This window comes from Panthera tigris, chromosome C1, assembly GCF_018350195.1.
Source record: "Panthera tigris isolate Pti1 chromosome C1, P.tigris_Pti1_mat1.1, whole genome shotgun sequence".
NCBI lineage: Eukaryota > Metazoa > Chordata > Mammalia > Carnivora > Felidae > Panthera > Panthera tigris.
In genome coordinates this window covers 202,989,289-203,010,995 of record NC_056667.1, presented here as the reverse complement: position 1 = coordinate 203,010,995, position 21,707 = coordinate 202,989,289, and the positions used below count along the sequence as shown (strand labels likewise).

Below are 21,707 nucleotides of genomic sequence, written 5' to 3'. Positions count from 1 at the left end.
AACTATTGAAATGCATTTTTAAAGATGTTTATGCATTATTCAGTAACCTACCTTGAATCAAACATGTAAAAGCCCAAGAAACAAAAAATATATAATATATAACCAATATTATCACCAGATGGTAGACTTTATTTGTTATCCTAATTCCATTTTACATTTAGAAAATAAATATCAGCATGAATATTTAATACATTTGCTATAACAGAGGCAAAAGGCCAATATTATTATTGTAGGAATGTGAGGCTCAGAACCATTTAACTTTAATGGCACTGTTGTTTTTATATTGCTGCACCATCTATTTTCATTGGAATAAGCTAAAACGTTAGTAGATTGTTGCCAAAAGAGTCTAAGAAGCAGCTCTGTATCTTTTCTAAAAAAGCGTGCTTAAAGTCAATATATTTGTTTAAAAACTAGATCTCCACTTTTTATGCCTTGTTTGATGATCATGCCTTCTGCTCCTTCTTTACAAGAGATTAATGAGTTCACGTATGAAAATACTTTACCTTGAGAGTTTTAAAGTAGAATACAAGCTTAAAACGAATATGCAACACAAGATTTACCTCGGATCACCTTCTAAGAGTTCATTTATTTGGCCTTATAATGTCTAAATTATTGGTGAAAATTCATTGAGTCTCAAAGTGTGAAAAGGAAGGGGGTATCAATGTATTTCACAGAGCTCTGGAAATGTGTGTTTTTGTAAAAAGATGCACGGATGCTTCAAGTGTGTTTGTTTGCCGGTGTTCTTATTTGCATTTGAAAGGAGAATTTATGCTGTGAGATGCCCGGCTCTTTTGGGGTGCCCCTAGGAAAAGATGGTTTCTGTGGAGGGTGAAGCAGTTTTAGCCATAGATTTCTAGCTCACTGGTTCCATGGCGAAGACTTTTGTTACCACGGGGTTACATTTGGGGAATCAAAAGAAACCTCAGAAATGGTATAGATTTCCCAGTTTGTTTTACCGGTTTTAATTGTAGGGTTTCAAGGGCATCAATTTCACTTGCTTGTTTTATGTGTTTCTGTTTAACCAAACATAATCATCCATTAATTCATGCAATATACAATCATTGAGTTCTTGTCCCAGAGGATGCCAGGGCTAATGGGAAGACATAACGGCACTGTTGACCAGGGTGGGAAAATCCAAAAACCATTCTGGAGAAATACGGCTTCAACAAGCTGTCGGAAACTCATGCCCACCAGAAGCACGAGTATGACATTATGTTCTACAGCACATCCGAGGACAAAATAGAATAAGTTAGTGTTCTCATTTGTCATGTGAGAACTTAAATACTTATCTCCGAGAGTTATTATAAAGATAATAAAGTCATCTATAAAAAAACAAAGCAGGCACATCAATCTAATAAATAAAGCATAGAATTCCTTGTGGTTACATGCATAGAATACATATGCATATACAACAATATATATACCATATGTACTATATATAATATCATATATAGTATATAACGTATACACATTTATACACACCAATCAACAGAAAGTAAAATATTGGGCAATTTCTGAATAGCAGCATACTACAAGCTACATGTGCTTTGGAGACCTCATAATTGAAGCTCATAAAAATTTCATTCCTGCTGGGCCAATACATGCTCTTGAGAACACAATGAATTTCATGAGAGCAGAGCAACGAGTAGGTTTTCAAAACTGAGGGAACCAAGCGTTGTTTGGATTTAACCTTCGGTCCATTCTCACTCGGCCTCGTAAATAGAAGAAAGCATTTTTTGTGTGTTTGTTTCACTTGCTAATGTCCCGAGCATGGTAAATCCTCTGTAGCACACTCAGAAAGACACTTAAATTCATCACATAATAGGGATACTAACAGAAACTTTATGCAGAAACACAGGCACCCTGAGCCAGGCCATAATATTAGCAACTGTAAATCATTCAAAGAATAGAGGAGCTGGAACGTATTTTTCCCCAGCTTGATTGGGGTTTAATTGACAAATAAAATTGTAAGCTATTTAAAGTGTGCAGTGTGACGATTTGAGATAGATACATATATATATATATACATATATATATATATATGTATATATATATATATATTTACATATGCACACTTTTTTTTAATTTTTTTAATGTTTTTTATTTATTTTTGAGACAGAGAGAGACAGAGCATGAGCAGGGGAGGGGCAGAGAGAGGGGGAGACACAGAATCTGAAGGGGGCTCCAGGCTCTGAGCTGTCAGCACAGAGCCCCACGCGGGCTCGAACTCACGGACTGTGAGATCATGACCTGAGCTGAAGTCAGACGCTTAAACAACTGAGCCACCCAGGCACCCCTACATACACACACGTTGTAAAAGGATTCCCACCATCAAGTTAGTTAATATATCTATCACCTCACATATATACTCTTTTTTTTTTTTTTGGTAAGAGCATTTAAGTTCTAGTTTAGGCAAATTTCAATTATATAATACCATGCTATCAATATAGTCACATTGTTATGCATTAGATCCTCAGACTTTATTCATCTTATTACTAAAAGGTTGTACCTTTTTAACATGCCCTCTCTGTTCCCTCGACCCCTCCCCCCCCCATCCTGACAACTAACTTTGTGTGTGTGTGTGTGTGTGTGTTCCACAAATAAGTGATACCATGCCATATTAGTCTTTCACTGTCTGGCTTATTTCGTTTAGAGTTAATACCCTCCACGTTCATCCACACTGTTGCAAATCACAGAATTTCCTTCTCTTTTCAGGCTGATGATACTCCCTTATATACATACGCACACGTCACGTTTTCCCCACCCACGCAACCATCCACAGACAACTAGGTTGTTTCCATTTCTTGGCTGCTGTGAATGACCGTGCTATGCCAATGGAACCACAGGCATCTCTTCGAGATAATGTCGTCCCCTTTGCATATATACCCAGAGATGGTAGTGCTGGGTCTTACTGTAGTTTGCTACTTTTCAATTCTTGAGAAAGCTCTGTAGTATTTTCCATAGTGGCTGCACGAGTGTAGCTACCCACCAACGGTTTACAAGGGTTCCATTCCTCTACATCCTCTTTTGTCTTCCTGATAGGAGCAATCCTAACAGGTGTGAAGTAATAGCTCATCGTGGTTTTGATTTGCATTTCCCTGATGATTCGCGATGTTGAGCACCTTTTTACATACGTGTTGTCCACGCGTGTATCTCCTTTGGAAAAATGTCTATTCATCTCCTTTGTCCATTTTTTAATTGAGTGGGTTGGATTTTCTTGCTATCGAAATGTATGTGTGTGTATTTTTTTTTCTAATTTTTTAAATATTTATTTATTTTTGAGGCGGAGACAGAGCGCGAGTGGGGGAGGGGCAGAGAGCGAGAGAGGGAGACAGAATCGGAAGCAGGCTCCAGGCTCCGAGCTGTCAGCCCAGAGCCCGACCGGGGCTCCAACCCAGGAGCCTTGAGATCATGACCTGAGCTGATGTCAGACGATTAACCAACTGAGCCACCCAGCCTCCCCGAATTATATGAGCTTTTTAAAATATATTTCAGATATTAACCTCTTATCGGATATGTGATTTGCAAATATTTTCTCCCATTCCATAGGTTGCCTTTTTTGTTGTTGTTGTCTTGTTTGCTGTGCAGAAGTTCCTCAGTTTGATGTAGTCCCAATTGTTTATTTTTGCTTTTGTTACTTGTGCTTTTGTTGTCATACCCAAAAAGTCATTGCGAAAACCAATGTCAAGAAGCTTATTCCTTATGTTTTCCTCTAAGAGTTTTATGATTTCAGGTCTTCTGTTCAAATCTTTAGTCTGCTTTGAGTTTATTTTTGTCTATGGAGTAAGATAGGGGTCCAGTTTCATTCTTTTGCATGTGGTTGTCCAGTTTTCTCAACACTGTTTATGAAATTGAAGAGATTGTCCTTTCCCCATTATACATTCTTGACTCCTTTGTCACAGATGAATTGACCATATATGTATGGATTTATTTCAGGGTTCTCCATTCTGTTCACTGTTCCTATGTCTGTTTTTATGTCAGTACCTGTTTTTGATTACTGTTTTGATTACGATAGCTTTCTAATATAGTTTGAAATCAGAAAGTGTGATGTCTCTAATTTTATTCATTTTTCTCAGGATTGCGTTGAATATTTGGGATCTTTTGTGGTTCCATACAAATTCTATTTATGTGAAAAAGGCCATTGGAATTTTAACAGAAATTGCATTGAATCTGCAGATTGTTTTTAGTAGTATGAATATTAATTCTTCCAATTATTGGAATTATTCCAATATTCCCTGAACACAGAATATCTTACTGTTTATTTTTCTCCTCTCCAGTTTCTTCCATCAATGCATTACAACTTTTAGTGTAGAGATCTTTTGCTTCCTTGGTTAAACTTATTCTAAGTATTTTATTTTTTTTGGTGCTATAATAAATGGGAACTCTTTCTTAATTTCCTTTTCTTAATTCTCTTTCTTTCTGAATTTCTCTTTGATATTCATTGTTGGTACATAGAAACACAACTGACTTTAGTACACTATATCCTGCAACGTTACTGAAACCGTTTATTAGTTCTAGCAGCTTTTTGGTGGAGCCTATAGGATATTCTATATAATAGCATTCTATATAATAACATCATATTTCTATATACAACATCATATCTTCTAAAAATGAGACAGTGTTACTTCTTCCTTTTGAATGTGGATGTCTTTTATTTCTTTTTTCTTGCTCTAGCTGGGACTTCCAATACTATGCCGGATAAAAGTGGTGGGCGAGCTTCCTTATCCTGTTCTTGAACTTAGAGGAAAAGCTTTCAGCATTTAACCACTGAGTATGATGTTAGCCATGGGCTTTTTATATATGGCCTTTGTTATGTTTTGGTATGTTTTCTCTATACCCAGTGTGTTGAGAGCTTTTATTGTGAAAGGATGCTAAATTTTGTCAAATGCTTTATCTGCATCTATTAAAATAATCACATGATTTTTAACTTTCATTTTGTTAATGTGCTATATCACATGGATTTGCAGATATTGGGATGGACTTGCATCCCTGGAAAAAGTTCCATTTGATCATGGCGTCTATCTTTTGAATGTACTGTTGAATTCGGTTTGCTAGTATTTCGTTGAGGACTTTTGCATGTGTGTTCATCAAATAAGCTTGCAAGTGTTCCTGCCTCTTCTATTCTGGGGAAGGATTTTGAGAAGGATTGTTATGAAATCTTTAAATTTCTGTGAGGATTCACTGGTGAAGCTATTTGGTCCTGGACTTTTCTTTGTTGGGAAGTTTTTGATTAATGATTCAATCTTCTTACTAATAATTCCACTCTTCCATTCAGGTTTTTTATTATTATTATTTCTTCACAATTCAGTCTTGATAGGATGTATGTTTCTAGGAAATCATTTCTAGGTGGTCAGATTTGTTAGTGAAAAATCGGTCATAGTTACTAGTCTATCATGATCCTCTGTATTTCTGTGGTATCAGTTGTTAATGTCTCTTCTTTCATTTCTAATTTGATTTGTATCCTTTATTTTTCTTAGTAAATCTAGTTAAAGGTTTATCAATTATGTGTATCTTTTTAAAAAATAAGTCTTCTGGAATGCTTCGGTGGCTCAGTCAGTTAAGCGATGACTTCTTCTCAGGTCATGATCTCACGGCTCATGAGCTAAAGCCCCACATCGGCCTCTGTGCTGACAGCTCAGAGCCTGGAAACTGCTTCAGATTCTGTGTCTCCCTCTCTCTCTCTGCACCCCCCCCCCACTCTCTCTCTTAAAAATAAAATAAACATTAAAAAATTAAAAAAATGTCTTCCATTTTACTGATCTTTTTAATTGTATTTTTAGTCTACATTTCATTTATTTCTACTCAGACATTTATTTATTGTTTCCTTCCTTCTGTTTCCTTCTTTGATCTTAGTGTGTTCTTTCCCTAGTACTTTGAGATGTAAAGGTAGGTTTCTTATTTGAGTTTTTTTTTTTTTTCTTAATGTAGGCATTTATTGCTATACACGTCCTTTTAGAATGATTTTTGCAGCATCCCATAAGCTTTGGTATGCTGTGTTTTCATTTTCATTTATCTCAAGATTTTTTTTTATTTCTTTTTTATTTCTCTTTTCTTCTTTGACCTATTGGTTGTGCAGAAACACGTTGTTTAATTTCTAGGTATTTGTGACTTTCCCAGTTTTCTACTTGTAATTGATTTCTGTTTTTATACTGCTATGATTGGAAAAGACTCTTCATTTGATTTCCATCTTATTATATTTATTAAGTCATGTGTTTTGGCCTAACATATAGTTTATCCTAACAATATTCCACGTACACTTGACAAGAGTGTATATTTTGTTGCTGTTGGTCAGAATTTTCTCTTTGTCTTTTAAGTCCATCTGGTATAATGTGTAGTTTAAGTCCTATGTTTCATTATTGATTTCCTGTCTGGATGATCTATCTGTTGTTGAAAGTGGATTATTGAAGATCCCTACCATTATTGTATTGCTGTCTATTTCTTGCTTTAGATTTGTTAATATTTGCTTTATGTACTTAGGTACTCCTATGTTGAAAGCATAAATAGTTACAATTGTTATATCCTGTTGATGTTTGATCCTTCTATTGTTATATAATGACCCTCTTTGTCTCTTGTCACAGTCCTTGGCTAAAATCTTGTTTGTTTGTTTGCTTTTTTTGTTTTTTTTTTTGTTTTTATGCCTATAGATACCTCTGCTTTCATATGTTTTCCATTTTCATGGAATATCTTTTTCCATCCCTTCTCTTTCAGTCTTTCACCTTAAAGCTGAGGTGAGTTTCTTATAAGCAACATGTAGTTGGGCCTTGGTTTTTGATCCATTTAGCCACTCTATGTACTTGGGAGAATTTAGTCCATTTACATTTAAGGTAAATATTGACAGGCAACTTACTGTTGCTATTTTGTTAATTGTTCTCTGGTTGTTTTGTAATTCTTTTATTCTTTTATTATTCTCTTCCTCTTTTCCTTTGTGATGTGATGATTTTCTATACTTGTATTCTTTGATTTTATTATCTCACTGTATTTTACCTTTTGTGTATCTACTATAGACTTTTACCCTGCTGTTACAATGAGGCTTACATAAAGTATTTATATTTAATATTTATAACAGTCTATTGTAAGCTAATAAAAACTTCAAATGCATAGCAAAGCTACCCCACCCCCATATTCTATGCTTTTGATGTCACAACTTACATCTTTTACATGTATGTCTGCTAATTACTGTCATTACGGTCACTTTAAATACTTTTGTCTTTTCGGGTGCCCTGAGTGGCTCAGTTGGTTAAGCATTCGACTTAAGCTCAGGTCATGATCCCACGGTTCATGAGTTCCAGCCCCACATTGGGCTCTGTGCTGACAGCTCAGAGTCTGGAGCCTGCTTCAGATTCTGTCTCTTCCTCTCTTTCTGCCCCTCCCTTGCTCTCTCTCTCTCTCTCAAAAATAAACATTAAAAAAATTAAAAACACACAAACAAAACGAAACAAAAAAAAACTTTCTGTCTTTTAACTTTCACACTAGGGTTATAAGTGATTCACTGCCAATTAGAACAGTATTCTGAATTTAAATATATACTTATGTTTACCTGTTGGTTTTAAACTTTAATGTGTTTTCATATTACTAATCAGTGTCTTTTTTCTTTCAGCTGGAAGGCATTTTTTAAAACATTTTTGTAAGGCCAGTCTAGTGGTGATGAGCAACTTCAGCTTTTGTCTGTCTAGAAAACTCTTCATCTCCTTCAATTCTTAAGAACACTTTTGCCATATGGAGTATGCTTGCTTGGTAGTTCTTTCTTTCAATCCTTTGAATATGTCATGCTAAATATTTTCTGCTGAAAATATGCTGGTAGCCTTATGGGCATTCCTTTGCATACAACAAGTTGTTTTTCTCTTACTACTTTTAAGATTCTCTTCTTGTCTTTAGCTTTTGATAATTTAATTGTAGTGTTTCTCAGGGCTTTTGGATCTGGATTCCTGTTCCTTTCCCCAAGGTAGAGAAGTTTTCAGTCATTATTTCTTTGGATAAGCTTTCTTTTTCTTTTCCTTTCTCTTTTCTCCTTCTGGGACCTGTATAATATATCTATATCTATATTTATATCTATATCTATATCTACATGTATCTATATATACATATCTATTATATATATTCATATTTCATAGGTCCACTTGATGGTATCCCATATATATATATATATATATACACACACACACATATCCCATACATATATACATATAATATTCATAATCATATTCACATTTTATATTCATATTCATATTTCATAAGTCATTTTGTATACATATCACATATACATATGCATATACACACATCCCATATACGTTTACATACAATATTCATATTCATATATCATAGGTCCATTTGATGGTATCCCATAGGTCCTCTAAGCTATCTTCACTGTATTTCATTTTTTCCCATTTTTATTCTTCTGATTGAATGAATTCCATTGCCCTCTCTGAGTCCACTGATCCCTACTTCCATTAATTTAGTCTGCCTTTGAGCCCTGCTAGTGAATTTTTCATTTCAGTTATTGTATTCTTCAACTTCATGATTTCTGTTTGATCCTTTTTAATATTTTCAATTTGTTGAAATTCTCACTTCGCTTATCCATTGCTCTCCTGACCTACATGAACAGTTTTATGACCGCTATTTTGGACTCTCTATCGGATGAAATATTTATCTCTGTTTGATTAAGATTAATTTCTGGGTATTTATCTTGTTCTTTTGTTTCAAACATATTCCTCTGTTTCTTCATTTTCCTTGACTCTCTGTATTGGTCTCTGTACATTAGAAAAACAGATAACTCTTTCATTCTTGACCGAGTGGACTTCTGTAGAAAAGTAAGCCTATTGATCAGTAAAGCCTGAGATGCTAACTGTCTCTCAAACTTTTGTATTGTCCAAGCCTCCTTCTGTGTCCTCAGTGGCTCCCAGAACTTGAGATTGTGCCGAGATCCATCAGTGTCCCAAAGAGGAAGATTGCAATTAGTATCTAGCAAGCTGATTAAAAACTAGAATCCCAGGCAGCTGCTGGGAAAGTATGTGGTTAAGGCCCTTCCAGGGAGAAAGTGAGAGAGAGACATTTTTGCTTGCTTCCTCTGTGTTGGGTCCAGGTCTCTGGTCACGGTGGTGGAGGGAGGGGTAATTTTGTGCCATCAAAAGCTGTTTCTTTGTTTGCTACAAGTTCTGTGGTACTTGTGAATGCAAGCCTGTTGGCTGTTAGAGTTAGATGATGTGAGGACCCATTCCTAGGATGAAAACTAAGATACTTATTTGTATTTAAATGATCAGAATGATACTATTTTCCCAGGGATGGAAAGTAAATATTGCAACCTTAGCATGACAAAAATAGATTATTTTCTGTTGAACATAATCTAAAGCTAATGGATTCTTTATATTTCGGAATTATAAGGATTATAAAAAATAAAACACAGTTGATTTTAGTAGTTCATCATTATCATCTAAAGTTTATCATTATATTTGGGAGGCTGAAATGCTCTTAATCATATAAAAAATTGATCAATAACTTCTTTATACTAAATGAACACGTGACACATCAGGGTAGAATTTGAATGAGAAATTAATTATGCTATAAATGATTGCTTTTATAAGAGAATCTTACGGGACTCTTCAAAAGAGAAAACTAACTCATTCTTCCTAAAGAAACACTCAAGGGGCAAACATATATGTTATCTCCTAGGTGATACTGACTCATTGGATAATTGGGTCTCATGTCATAATAAGAGAGAGTAATTCCCCCAGGGCAATGATGCACTTCAACAAAATAGGTCAGAGGTATGAATAACAGAAGAGGCAGTTAGAAAAATTCAGAGTCAGCTCAGAGATTGTTTGAAAACAATTCCTGTCGCTGGAGACAGTTTTGTTTTCATTAGCGGCCAAATATTCCCAAACAAATGAAGGGAGAACGAAGTCAGATAAATGTATGAAGACTTACACGAGGGTACCAGGAACTTTGTCCACATGCTACTGAGCGCATCAGCAGAACAGCATAATGCAGTCCGAATGTGTGGGCTAATGGCTAATTCGTATTGTCTTCTAGGTTTAAGAACAGCTAATTTTTCTTCCGTAAACCAAGTTTGCACTCGGCAGCACTCTAGGGCAATCGTATTTGTATTTTGCTAATCACAGTTTCGACATAATGCTATTTGCTCCTTGATGATCCACTAAAGCCACTCTCAGTCTTATCCCCAAGCATGTCCTCAATGCTGACACGTATGCACAACTATTGAAGACTGCTAAGAAGTAGTTCTGTGCTGTAGACATTGCCACGGGGAACCAAACATAGAGATGTCATTTCATTTACGTCTTCCTGCTCTTTCCTCTCTCGCGTCTACTTTATTGGATATTGATTCCATTCGGAAAGGCTTCTATCTCCTGTCTCTTGTTTGGAGGTATTAGGAGCTGATAGAGGGTCATATACAGGCTCCGAATTTATACGGATGTTCTAAAACGTCAAGCTTTTTAAAACAAAGATCGTTCATGCTCTTCCTGCTAGTTTGCTTAACTCATTTCGCCCTCTCCCTTGTTCTCTGGCCCTGAGAGTCAAACTGATGCTCCCCTTCTATTCCCTCGTGGGAAGAGTTTGATGTACATGAGAAAGTTGGTAGAGAAATACAGACTCAGGTAATAGGGGCCTAATTATCGGCCTTTGCCACATTTTAGGAAAGACAAAAGGTCAAAGCTATAGAGGCATCATTCTGAACGCGGAGGTATTGATAAGCATGTTCTAGCTTGCAGGTTAAGTCTTTCGTTGTTTATCATTTCTCTTCCCTTCCCTCTCTCCCGGTTTACAAAATAGAATCATTGTAAAAGTACCTTTGGAACTGTTTATATGACTACCTGCCACATTAAACAGAATTCTGACCCCCCCCCAGTGTGAGACCAGATTTACTGGTTTGGCTTAAATAAAAATGCAATAAAATTGTGTCATCTATGGCTAACTAGTAGGGACCTCTCAATCTGTGCTCTGGTGAGCATTAGGTTAGCAGGTAGTTAATGATTACTACTCATTTCCTAGAACTGTGTTGTCTACCGTTGCATTTTGATTCAAAGAGCTGTAGAAATACGAATAATGGTGATAAAAATGTGATCGCGTTCGACCAGAACGCTGAGATACGAACAATTAAAAAAATTATTGAAGCTCTGTTAATATTTACTATTTTAGGTCAAAAGTTCAAGGACATCAGTAAGAGTGAACTGATACTCACTTACATGAAAAACATGAACAGAAGGGTTAGTTAAGGATGAATTTAATGTAAGCCAACAGCAATATTGCAATGCATTAATAGTTTTGACGAACTAGGAAAAGCTTTGAATGGGGAGACAGAGTTTGAGCCCAGGCTCTGCCTCTCCTTCATTGGTCATCTGACCCCGGACAAGTCCTCGATGCTTAGATTTTCACATCAACACAATGAGGGATTTGAATTAAATACCCTAAGTTTACACTAAAACCTGATGTAGGTTATAAAGGCAAGATGAGCAAGAAGAAGAAATAAAAAGTTGATTGATTTAATGGAAGGAGAGATTTGTACTGAGAATTCAATGTGATAACCTTGGATATAAGATTCTGTGAAGCCTTGTTGATGTTAGAGTAAATCAGATAGTTATTAAAGAATCAAAAAATTGTAAGTAAGGTAATAATCATGGTGTAAGTGTTGGTATAAGGGAATGTGACATATGAATTTAGAGAAAAATTAAATAAGATAACAACAATTAGAAGGATTTTTTTGCAGTAAATTCAATGGTGATATTCTGTACTATTGTAACTGCAACAATAGGAACAAACATGCATTTATTTCTTACTTTCTGGCTAACACTATATTAAGTATTATATAAGCACTGTGTCATTTAACATGCCATATAAGAGACGTCTCCATAGAAAAAATTAAATCAGCAGGTCATGCTGGATAATACAAAAGTAATGTTAAAACTAGCCAATCATGATTTAAAAAAAGGTGTTTTTTTTTATTGTTAATGTTTATTTATGTTTGAGAAAGAGAGACACAGCACAAGTGGGAGAGGGTCAGAGAGAGAGGGAGACACAGAATCGGAAGCAGGCTCCAGGCTCTGAGCTGTCTTCGCAGAGCCCAATGTGGGGCTCGAACTAGACAAACCACGAGATCATGGCCTGAGCCGAAGTTGGAGGCTTAATGGACTGAGCCACCCAAGCACCCCGTGATACAAAATTTTGAGTTTGAATTCTGCCACATGATGATGCCATTGGATTCAGAAAGCCAGTCAGTGTCAGGGGAAAGATTTGGTGATAACTTTTGGCCATGTTGAATTTGAAAGAATTTCCCTAAGGAAATATAAAACATACATTTCTAAGCTATGCTGTGTAGACCTAGGCATTCAGGCCCTAAAAGCAGATGATATTTACAAATGAGGAAACGTACACAGTGGAACAGGATCAAAGGGCTTGGATTTCAGGAGATAATCATAGATTGGTGAAGTGGAACCAAAGAAAGAAAAAAAGGAGAATGGAGGAGAATGGTCACAAATGCTAAGAGAAGGGAGAATTTCAAGAAAATTGAGGGGAATTGGAGGGGAACATCGGCAGTGAAAACTGCCATATAGCTCAAGGTGTGTTTCAGGTCTGGAGCAAACAGGTATATTTGGCTAGAAGGACTAAACTGAAGCTCCTGGGGTGCCTGAGTGGCTCAGTCCATTAGGCATCCAACTCTTGACTTTGGCTCAGGTCATGATCTCACGGTTCCTGAGTTCAAGCCCAGCATCAGGCTCTGCGCTGAGAAGGTAGAGCCTGCTTGGGATTCCCTCTTTCTCTCTCTCTAAATATAAGCTTTAAATAAATAAATAAATAAATAAATAAATAGAAACCCCTTCAACATCCACCAAGATACTGACAGTGGACGACACTGAACTTCGTTAGTAAGTGAATTAGGGCTGGGTCTTTATGATATTCAACAAAAACTGATAAAATAGCTCTAGAAGTTGGATCTCAAAACCTATCGGAGAAGAAATGAAACCTACTTCTGTTAAAGATAATTAGAACTATGGAACAGACCCTGGTAACTCCCAGTGCAACTCCTATTCCCCACACTACCCTCCCCTGCCTCTCTTTCACCCTGACAGAGCCCTGAAATTATTCAGGTTCCCATTCTCCTCTGCTCAAAATTTGGTTTCATTAGGCAGTTGGCTCCATTGGCAGCCCCAGGGGAACTTGTCTAACATACTCATCATGATCCTGTTTTCTTTGGCTAGTCACTGTTCCAGGCGTGGATATCTGATACCAACTTAGCCAGGGAGAAATAAAGAGAAGTTGGCTAGGGGCCTTCTAGGAAAAGTTTTCCTGACTGATTTTAATACCTGCCCTCTGACCCCCCCCACACATACAAGAAAAGAAACCTGACATTTCCTTCGTAGATCTGGATGGGATGCCTGGAAGTCCTGCAGCCAACTTGTAACCAAGAGGGAAGTAACTTTGAGGACAAAAGATGGAACAGAGAAAGGAGGGAACCTGAGTCCTCGAGGATATTATTGAGATGTTTGCCGTACCATGCTGCATTTCTAGGATTTTCCTTTACTTAAACTATTGGAATTTTCTATTGCTTGTAGCTGAATGCAATCTATAATGAAAATGTGAATATTACTTCTGGCATTTTCCTCCCTCCCTCTTAATTTTCTCTTGTTATCTTTTATTCAGCTTTTTGTATTTTCTTCCAGTGAAAGTCTTTTACAGAAAATATAACTACTCTAGAAAAGTCCCAATTCTAACTCCTAATTTTGTAATTATTGTCACAATTGAATTCTTTGCTGACTAGATTGGGTGGTATAGTGGTGAGGGGAGGTAAAGAGAGTGCGTGAATACAAGAAGAGTCTATTATTTCCCAATTTTCCTTTCCACAATCATGGCACAGATTTAAAAGGAACTGTGTATAGCATTATTTCAGGGGGATTACAATAAAAACCAAAATCTTTATATAAATTTCTCCAGCCTTTTGTTTTGGGCTCCCATTTTATGACTCTTTTCAGGCATGGCACTTGCATTAACGAGTGCAAGCAAAGCTTCATTGTTCAATATGGCTCTCTAATGAGAAAGAATAAGACTAAGTATTGAGAATGAAAATTGTACATTTTTATGTGGTGGTTTATAGACTATTACTTCTAATTGAAATTTGAAGTTCGCCTTTACAGTTAAGGTGAAAGCAGAAAATCACACATTATGCCCCTCTCTGACATAACAGACTCCAGCCTGGAGTGAGAACTAGTCTTTGACAAAGGGTAGCACTTACATATCAAAAGAAACAGAGAGCTGGCATTGTCTTCAAAGGTGAAATTTGAATGAAGTCCAAAGTCTGTAAAGAAGGCATCTGTGGATGGTAAGGACTTATGATTGCTGGAAAGGTTTTGAGATTGCTAAAAATGGAAGTTGAGGGGGAAAAAATCTATTAACGTGTCCAGGTGATGGAGATATGCCTGTGTTAGGGACCCAGTTTGCTGGTTTTTTTTTTTTTTTTCCCCCGCCAACCTAAGAATTTGCTGTGTAATCTGGAAGAATGCTGCAGAATAGACTTGGAGAGTTTATTTCAATTGGTTTAACTACATGGGATAAAACTTATGATAATGGAGCTTTCCAAAGCACTAATATACTTGAGTACTCTGAAATCTGCTCTTTCAATAATTACTCCCCATGCATTCCCAATGGGTCCAATATTGCCCTCAAGGGGCTGAAAATCCGTCCTTGAGAGAGGAGTGGAAAAATCTCAGTCCATGAAGAGTTATACAGTATGTCTGTGAAATTAAAATTTCACAGGGGAGAGAATAATTAGGAGAAAATAATCTACAAAAGCGGAAGGGAGTTAATAATGAATTTAAAAATGTTAGTCTACAAAAGGGATTTATTTACTCTGTAAAGAAAAAAGAAAAAAATACACTCTGTCATTAGGAGGTCCATCTGAAGCTTCCAGAATTACTTCAGTGACACAAGATCCATGATATAAAGGCTGCTTCGGCAGAACCTTGAAACTGTACGTCAAAAATGTAAATCTTGTTACGATTTTTGAAAGTGGATATGAATGGAAACTTTTACCATTGGTTCAGAACTGTAGCTAAAGGTTTAAGGTAAAACAACACTCTTAACTACCTTCATAGGTCTATCCTGGGCCTTTGGTCACGTGGCCGGTCATCCCTACTACGTCCTTCTTCCTTTCCTAGAACCACGTAATTAAAGGACTCAGGAGAGAGAGGGAATTCTGAGACTGTTTTATGAACAGAGAACTTCCCCCCTGATTGGGGAGGCAGCACTCAGGAGGATGAGAAATTACTGACACAATCGAGGGAGGCTGGCATCTCCTTTCCTGGTTGGACTTCAGCTTGGACGGCACACTTGCTGTGGGAAGCAGGTGGGAAAGGCAAGGAGAGAAAGAGAGAGAAGAGACAGACAGAAAATTCCTAGGGGAAAAACGTCCTGAACTACCGTCATCTGACCTATGTGTTGCCTGCATTTTCCATCAATCGTTGAGATACTGTGAAAGACAGGCCAAGAGACCCTCATAACAAGAGGCTTAGAGTAGTTCCATAGAGGGGGAGGAAGCTAAGGAAATTCCAAAGGAGATCAAAACAGAATATGTCTCCAGTAGCTAATTGTGAAGTAGAGAGATCCCGCCCAAGGTGCCTCTTACATTATTCACTTACGTCCCCCCAAGGCAGGTGGAACGTAAGCTATGGTCATGTAGAAAGGCATTGATAGCCACGACCAACGACATCCACTTAATAAAAATAGTCGTGTTCCTTTTAATCTTCTCTACTCCCTTACTAACCCCGAGGAGCTAAAACATAAATAAATAAATAACTGAGTGAAGGAAAAGCAAGGGAAGGGCAAACACAACCTCTTCCCCCTGCAAATCCAGAAGTTCAAAGTGGGTATGCTTCAAATTGAACGTGTTATTCGAGTTTTAAGCTGCCAAGGACTTGACCAACCTCCTTAATGCCTGGACTTTACTACAAGCTCTCAGTGAGACGGAGGGACAGTTTTGACTCTACAGAAAAACTTATAAATTAAACACACAAACGGCAACAACGACAGAACGCTTCATTAGGATTTGTTATTTTCCTCCATATCTTTGTAGTTCTTCTTCAACATACTCAAAACCTTAGCTTATTATCAAAATATTTTCCTAATGAATTTTCCCCTCGTATTATCAACATGATTCAACCAAGGACCACAGGGCCTCTGTCTCCATATAGCCAGGAGGAGTTATCTTCACTGTTAAGTACTGCTTCCTTGACTTTCCCGGCTGTAAGAATTACTTAGGCACTTTAGATGTTGTTATTAATATAGTTTCTGAGGGTGTTATGGACTGAATTGTGTTTCCTCAAAGTTAATATGTTGAAGTTCTAACCCACAATGTGATTGTATTTGGAGATGGACCTTTAGGGAGGAAAGTAAGGTTAAATGAAATAACAGTGAGGCTCTAATTTGATAGAACCGGTGTCCTTATAGGAAAAGAAAGAGACACCAAAGATCTCTCTTTCTGCACAGGCACTAGGAAGAGGCCACATGGGATACAGCAAGAAGATAGTCTTCTAGAAGCCAGAACAAAAGCCTTCACTAAAAACAGAATCAGCAGGCACCTTGATTTGGGACTTCCAGCCTCTGGAACTGTGAGAAAATAAGTTTCTGTTGTCCAAACTGTGGTGCCTTGTTATGATAGCCAAAGCAAACTAAGACAGGGGGCCTTCCTCTGGAGTTCCTAAGTTCCTAAATCTGAGATGACTCTTAAGAATGTGTGTGTGTGTGTGTGTGTGTGTGTGTGTGTGTTAAACAACTGAAATGATTTTTATGATTTTGTGAATTTGGGAGCTACTAAATTATAGGCATTATACTTATGAATATTTCTGCTTACACCTATTTCTTTCTTTTTTGTGGGGATACACAGGGGTTTTTATGATATTCTTATGTGGTTCAGAAATTACATAAGGAAATTTTTTTGAAACTGTCTAGATAATAAAGGAGGGATATACAGATAAATTTTAGCACATACAGTGGCTTGAAGCTATTTTATGTAATCATTCACCCTACTATCTAGTATAGAGAAGGTGGTCAGTTTAATAACATAAAACAAAACAAAACAGACAATCACCCTGATGCCCCTCTTGCTCGTCACAGTACTAATTTCACCCCAGCTCTTTGCCTGATCATCCAGGTTTTTACATATACACAGTCTTACGCTTTTTCAATGAGTATTTATTATTAGGTAAGCCATGATTCAGGGTCCCAGGGTGGGGACCACCATGCACCCAGGTCCCCCCTCACCACCTTTGGAGGAGGATGCAGGACAGAGGAGAGGTGGGTGAAGCCAGTTCAGATCTTCCCAGGAAACATACCACCTGTCTACCAGGCTGACACCCAGGATATGGGGCAGAGAGATTTGTACACACGCTGGTACCGTTCACGCATGGAAACGTCCACACCTTTAGCAATCATTGACTTCTCACAGCGGTGAAAGTCCACTGCTAGAAACTGCTAGTTCTGCTAGCAGTTCTTTGTCTGGTGCTTGTTGGGGAAGTAGCTGTCAAAAGGGGAAGTCTTGTAGTTCTTGATTTTGATCTTGACATCTTTCGCCATCACGTGGACTCCTAAGGACACCCCTGAAGCAGCTCGCAGCTCAATGTGACCCTCAGCAAAGACTTGCTTATACCTATCTCTTTCGGAATTCCCCTTCCTCCACTCTTCACCGACCTTCTCCATTTCAACAAGTGTTTATTGATCCATTACCATTCTAGGTGGTAAGAATATAGAAATGAAGTTTTAAAAAAGAGAGGATAACTCCCTTCCACAAGTTGACATTCTAATGGAGATGGAGATAATATTATTTATTAGTTAATATGCAGTAGTGATAAATACTATAAAGAAAGTTAAAAAAAAAGGTAAAGTATTAGAAAGTGAGGTAAAGTGGAAGGGTGGCTCTTCCTATAAGGAAGTCAAGTAAAGCATCTGTGAGAAAATAACAACCAGGCCAAGATTTAGATGCAGTAAGAAAGCCATGCAGAAATGCTTGAGGAAGCACATTCCAAGCTCTGGGAAAAGCAAGTGCAAAATATTGTGACATCTGTTAGGGACATCTCAAGGGCCAAGATGGCTGACCAGGGACTGAGGAGGAGGGGGCTGGAAGGTAACCTCAGAGAAGTGGGAAAGGGCCAGATCAGGTACTACAAGGCCAAGATAAGGAGGTTGGATGGTGTTGAGCAGGAACCAGTTTTGATCTGATTTATTTCCATGTGGAAAAACCACTGGAGTGAGAGGAAATATTGCAAAGCCAGTTAGAAGGCTATTGATGTGCATAGCCTGGGTTAACTCCTAAACACAGAATTTCAATGAATTTTAGTATGATGTAACCAGTAGGTATAACCGGGTCCAAAAAAATCAGGGAACCAGAGGCCATTACCTAGAGAGTCTTATATTTTTTCCAGTCCGATTACAATCCAATGCATAGACTTTCAGCATTCCTTTTCCTTTAGTAGAGGACCCTAACTTTGTGGCCTTTCTTCAAACAGGAAGGTAGTTAAGTCTTCCAACACTGCCTCCTGCCTCCGCTATCACGGAAACATGCAAACAACTGATTTGATGTTCACAATATGTTTTACTAATAATGAGAGCAGGTATATGAAACACATTCCCGTATGATTTACGTAGCGTCCTTCACCATTTTCTAGTTACCTGTTTAGGTGGGGTTAGAAACACCTTCATTTGCATACAATGGAATTTCACCTTTAAAAAATGTACCTATCTACCAGCAGAACTTATCAGTGACCTCAAACCCAGATTTTCCAAATATCTGCTCTTAAAGTGTTCATATCCTTTGCTCAGAACGAAATTATTTGATGAAAGTGTCATTGTGCTTCAGATCGAGGTTTTAAAGTGATTTGATTATAGCCATAGAATGTTGGGTTTTCTGTATCATATTGACAAATCCAAAACCGTACTTCTGAATTTAACGTTCTCTAAGGAGGTGTTAAGAGCATACTGGCTGCTCTTTCTTTGGCAAAAGCTTCCTACTAGGTAGCAATGCTTCCAATGTTATTTTTGAACTATTCTGTTTTTGACCCTAATCCTTTTCTTTGCTGTGGTTATGGCCCTGAGTCCCTAAATGATCGGCTCTCCTGCAGCTTCAAAAAGCTAATTCACACCACGATGCACATTAGGAAGGTGGTGTATATAATATTCCACTAAGGGAGACCCGGTGAACATTAAGCCCCCACCAGTAACTGGTCATGAGTCAGGCTACCACTGACGCTACTCATTTTTCTTCACTGGCAAGTTTTCATTATGTGGCTTTCCCAGAACAATTTAGAAATTGATCTGCAGCTGATGGAGGCTGGGATGAATCGGGCCCGTAAGTGAACCCAAAACATCAGAGCACAGTCAAAACCAATGCCAAGACTCCAACACCTGGTACAAAGTGAGGAACACCCCCCTCCCAAGTTCCCCCTTCTCCCTTCCCCCACCTCTTCTTCCATAGGCAGCACACACAGATCTCAGGCCCTTAAACGGACTTCTCACTCTGGGGACATCTCTATGGCCTGGAGGAGAAGCCGAAGACTTTTCTTTCATCTTCTGTTTACTTATCTTCTGCCTAAATAGGTCAGAGGTTCACATTCTTGAAAAAACAATTCCCTAGTTATGTGTCTACAGATATTAAAGAAAGGGCCTTTTGTTTTCTACAAGTTGTGTAAATCTGTTTGAAAATCTAGGGTGTTGATCTAAACTGGCTCCATGCAATTCTGGCATGCTTGGGGACAGTGGGATTACCTGACAGAGTATGCAAGGGTGAGGTTATGCAACCCTGGGGATACTTTGGGAATGAGATGCTCCTTTTTTTTTTAAGTTTATTTATTTATCTTGAGAAAGAGAGAGACAGAGACAGAGACAGAGACAGAGAGAGCACAGAGGCGGGACAGAGAGACAGAATCTCAAGCAGAGCCTGACGTGGGGCTCAAACTCACAAACCGTGAGATCATGACCTGAGCTGAGATCAAGAGTCAGATGCTTAATGGGCTGAGCCACCCAAGCTCCCCGGAATGTGATGCTCTTAAGACTATCCCAGGAGACTGAAAGAGTCTAGGGACATCCTCTGGTTCCAAGAAGAGTTAAGAGTGATAAATTTGACTTGAGCTGATAGAGTTTAGCCAGTAAGTATTTGTGATGGTGGTGGTGGTGGTGCTGGTAGTGGTGTGTGTGCGTGTGTGTGTGTGTGTGTGTGTGTGTGTGTGTGTATGAGGGAGGAATAAGTGGATGTGTGTTATGGGATGAATGTAGCTGTAATAGGCAAAGGGACCACCTGAGAAAGGACTGAGACTTCAAAAATAAACCTAGATCTATCCTACAAATTGGAATGTAGTTAAGCCAAAAGAAATAGTCCCTTTGCCCCACTCCATCCACGTTTTATGAATTATACCCACCCGATTCCCCTGAAACCAGTGATGACGTCCCAGTCTGTTTCTTCCCCTAACAACAGTCATGAGAACAGCGATCAGTTCAACAGCTATTGTGAGCAAGGCAAAATGCCAGAGGCTTTGTGATGTCATAGATTGACTACAACTGCTAAACTTGGACCCAGAAGTCACATTCTTACATTGTGAGATAAATCCAATTAATTGACAGGGAATTTCACTCTAAACTTTCTTGAGGGAAGGGGGTCATCTTCTCACACACTAAAAGTATCTTGGAAGAGCTTCAGGATAACCTTTTACCAATGAGCAAATCAATAGGACCCATCCTTCAGAACCATCTACTGAGGGCGGCCCCACCTCTCAGGTAGTTGCTCAGCCATGTCTCTGTTGTGACAAGCCTTGTGCCCACACACATCCAAACTCCACACTCCTCTAGACACATGAGTGCAGGAGGCTGGTAGTGTGTAGGCAATAACCGAGAACCATCTGAGAGAGGAAATATCTTGGTATGAGGTCACCTACTTTATAAATGCCATTTGAGGCTTATGCTTGTATCACCATATCCTTTTCATAAACCCTTTTGTGGTTTAATAATGAACTCTTGGTTTATTACTTTCTGTTACAGAGTCCAAAGGCAAATTTCCATATCTGGCTCCAGCAGAGTGATGGGTACACAGTTGGTAATCATTCTGGGACTTACCTTTATAGCAATTATGTTAAGGAACTGAGGGCTGAATGGTTTCCACGATCAGCGGAAAATATAACAGACCAAGAAATTAATAAAAAATAAATAAATTAGCTAAAGCGTGCATCTTCCTTGAGTTATTCTATGAAATATCCAGTTATAATATTTTAATTTAAATAGTAAAATATATTTGAGGCTTAAGACCAATTACATTTTTTCCCTTTCACCTAAAAATCATGTTGGTAGTTGGCTAACTGTGTCATAGGACAAAAATGGCCTAGAGTACCTTCTCAGTGTGAGACTTGTAAGCATCTCCAGAATCCTCTGTTTGGAATGATCAAAAGGGAGGTGGAAGGTGAGTGGGAAAGAGCTTCTGTGACAGTGATGTGAACCCAAACCCACCAACAAAGTTTCATCTTCAACAACACTTTCTGTGATTAGTTTCAGCCCAAGTCTGCTTCCTTCTCCAGGCTAGAGTTTGGATATGGGCAAGTAAGATGTCTCTAGAACAGGGTGGCTCCCTATAGACCTAGCTTTAGCCTGTACGGGTTACTTGAGGAAAGGTGGCTTTAGCAGGAGGGAATGCTACCCAATAAAGATTTCTTGAGAGAATGAGTAAATAA

General features: G+C 38.2%; 2 long non-coding RNA genes across 2 annotated transcripts in view; one reads left to right on the top strand and one right to left on the bottom strand.

Annotated features, from left to right (window-relative positions):
- LOC122241458 overlaps window positions 1–21,165 on the top strand; it is a 30,133-nt gene extending 8,968 nt beyond the window's left edge. The window contains exons 2-4 of the long non-coding RNA XR_006221623.1: window positions 16,489–16,610; window positions 19,291–19,408; window positions 21,025–21,165. This is a non-coding gene — a long non-coding RNA (uncharacterized LOC122241458). The remainder of the gene's footprint in view (window positions 1–16,488; window positions 16,611–19,290; window positions 19,409–21,024) is intronic.
- Window positions 17,181–20,517, bottom strand: LOC122241459. The gene is made up of 3 exons (XR_006221624.1): window positions 20,409–20,517; window positions 19,455–19,582; window positions 17,181–17,728 (listed from the first exon to the last, which is right to left on the bottom strand). It is a non-coding gene; the product is annotated as an uncharacterized LOC122241459 (long non-coding RNA).
- Window positions 21,166–21,707: the final 542 nt, after the last annotated feature.